Raw genomic sequence first — 3554 nt, 5'->3', positions numbered from 1 at the left:
CTGGCATTCATTGTCGACTAAGTAGAACGGGAATATGGTTGATATCCAAACAAAGCACAGAAACAATCGAATAAGAGCCTATCCAGATGCCAAGCATAATGGCAAGGTGTTTTTACTTACGACATGTAGAAATTTCGCGGTAGTCTGCACCCGACAGGCTTAGATTGAGTAGCTCTATGCACCGCCCGCTTTTAACACTGACTCCTATACAAATACTTTACACATCAACGTTGTTCGTTTCAGATATTACGTTCTTTTATACAACGTCGACTTTTAGAAGATGTTGCAGTTACATTGTTATGCTGGAACGATAATGTTTGGGAGAAGATTTCATTTTTTATTGTTCGTGTTTACAGAACTGATTTAATCCCACTTATAAAATATTTAAATTATAAAATTTGGGTAGATACAGATACAAAGTATTGCTTTGTTTTCTTCTTCATAAAACAAATTGGTTTATAGATAAATATTATGAAATGTCATGAAAGTTTTGAACCATTTTTGACAATTTTTTAGAAAATTATTAATATGTATAATATAATGTAAAAAATATTGGGGAAACAGAACCCAAAATTTTGCAAATAGCAACTGATCACTTGATTATTTTTCGAGAGAAACATTTTCAAATAACAAGACTTGACTGTAGATGTTCTAACACGTTAAAGACCGCATTGAAAAATCGTATTTCTCACACAGGGACCGGCATTTTTTGTATTGTTAATTACTTGCCTTATTTTTTTAGTGTACAATAATTTAAGGTAGACATTATTTAATTCCTAGATTTGCAGTATCTCTACTGTACATAAATTGTATTTAAATCATGCCCATCAGTGTGTAAACGGTCAAGTAAAACATGTCGTGTGCCCACCCGTGAGCACGTGGGCCGCTAATATTGTTTCGTAGTGACCCACCAGTGGTCCACGAGGTCTTCAACATGTTAAATTCTGTATCCTTTTCCGATTGATCTTCTAATGTTCTGCCATTTGAAACAAATATATTAAAGCTGTTTTCTTTACTGCAAACAACTGTATTTTATTGGAAATCCGGAATACTGTTTTTCTCAAATTTTATGTGGCATATTTACAATTTTTAAATTGATTAACGTAATCTAAAGAGTTATATTCTAATGAATCATCAGACATATACAGTTGTACATTTCAACTTAAGAATATAAAAATATTTCTCTAATTGGAAAATAATCAGCAAAAATATGTCTTAATTAATTTAATTTTATTCTATCATTATTGATGATGATGAGTGATTTTAAAAATATTTTTATATTATTATACGTATATTTCTATAAATTAGGCCTTTTGACAACAAATTTGCTAGTTAAATATTAATTTTTAATTTTTATTTTGATAAATCTGAAAACAAAGAAAATTAATAATTGATTAAATTTTTGGATTAAAGAAAAATCGCATAAAAAATTTAATCTTTTCACTGGTATCTCGGTTATTTTTTTTTATTTTTGAATAAGACAAATTTGATTAAAATGCATCGGGTACAAAATATTTCGTATTCCGAAAATTGTAGCAGTTTATTATTTAAAGTTGCCGATGAGGGCGCAGTGTTCCTGCTGCAGCGTGTGTGTAGACGCAAACGAGGTGAGTCAGTAGACGTCGCTCGTTCGATCAAATTACATCTATGGCGCACACCGAATTGATCAGTGAGCTAAAATTGAACCACCTGGTTTATGGACAATCACCATAGGGATCACCTTCTATACATTTTAGTTGTATCCGTCCACCTTTAAATATTTTACTAATAATTTATATAATTTTTCTATTTAGTTGATCTCCTCTTTCCAAAACGTATATGGCATTTTATATTTATTATTATTTTAATATATTTATATTATTAAACAAATATACAATTTACAGCGGGCAAGTTATTCTGAACCTATTTTAATGAATTGCACTCGCGGGCTTTGGGCTTTGTTCACCCCTGCACCAAGCCCGCTTTTCCGTTAAAGCGCCATCTGTTGGTGAGTAGATATTGTACAGAAATCTTTACATATATTTTTAACTTTTTACACTACGCAGGTACGTTACCAATTAATGTATGTAATGTAAATAATTAAAATCAAGCATTATAATTAAAATTATTTATAAATATCACACATATACTTATATTAATTACATTATATTAAGGTCCATAATTAATGTCTTTCTTATATTAATATATTTTTAAATAAATAAATATACAATAAAATATAATTTTAATTAGTGTTAATAATTTATAATGTAAATTAAAAATTTTATATACATGATATTATTTAACTTAAATCCTTCCGTTTTATGAATTTTTATGAAACCACATTGTGCAAAAAACTTTTTTCAATGAAAAATATTGTATTTTATTAAATAAATATAATAATAATATCTTAGTAAATAAATATATAAAAATTTAAACAGCAGATTGGCGTTCCGAGAAGTTCAATAGTAAAAAAAATCCTTGATAAAAATACAATTTAAATAATTATTTTATTATATATTAATTATGCTAAAATTGGAAATATTCGATTTAAATAAATAATTAAATATATTGTATATTTTAAACTTATGACTGAACCTATGACAAATCCTTGATAGAAATACAATTTAAATAATTATTTTATTATATATTAATTATGCTAAAATTGGAAATATTCGATTTAAATAAATAATTAAATTAATTGTAGATTTTAAACCTATGATTGAACCTATGAAAATTATCAATTTTGAGCCAGATATATGAAATTACTACAAATTGAATCAATATCAATATAAAAACACACTATTATAAACAGATATTAATTTGAAAGCTTTATTAAGGTTTCCAGAAATTTTTGTATAATATACACACATACATCATTTTAGTCACATAAATGTAGAGATTAAATATATAGATGGATGGATTTCCCATGGAATTAGTGATTAAGTAGATTACATGTTTTTAAAATCTTTTTAAATATAAAACCCATTTCATTACATTTTTTTGGAAAGAATTGTCTGAAATTTATTGGGCTGTATCACTGATACACATATTTTTCTTTCATCATGATATAATTTTTGTAATGTCTGTATTTTCATATTGATGTTAATTACAATATTTCAATAGGAATGTTCCTTATCAATGGGAATATTTATTTATAGCTGGTCGCTAATATCAATTCATACTACACGTTACACGTATTAATTTCTAGAATTCAATTCAATGAGATTGGAATTAATTTTAAGTAATTCATAGGAATTCTAAAAACTTCTGGAGTGATAATTATCTACTTATATATTTTTTATAAAATTATTAATTTAATAAAAATATCTTTAAATATGAATTTTTGATCCATTGAATTTGATTTGTAATAATGTATTTATAATTATTTTTATATATGTTGTATTAATTGACTAATTAATTAATTATTAATTATCTTGCTATATTTTTAATTACTAATTTAAAATACTTAATAGACACTGAAATAAAATTTAAAAAAAAAAAAATGTGTAACAATTTTCTACCTACCTTCATTTAATCACAAATTTATGACAAGGATATAGAGGAAATAAACAGAA

The sequence above is a fragment of the Aethina tumida genome, chromosome 7 (genome assembly GCF_024364675.1).
Source record: "Aethina tumida isolate Nest 87 chromosome 7, icAetTumi1.1, whole genome shotgun sequence".
In the NCBI taxonomy this organism is placed as follows: domain Eukaryota; kingdom Metazoa; phylum Arthropoda; class Insecta; order Coleoptera; family Nitidulidae; genus Aethina; species Aethina tumida.
Note: the sequence above shows the minus strand (reverse complement) of the source record.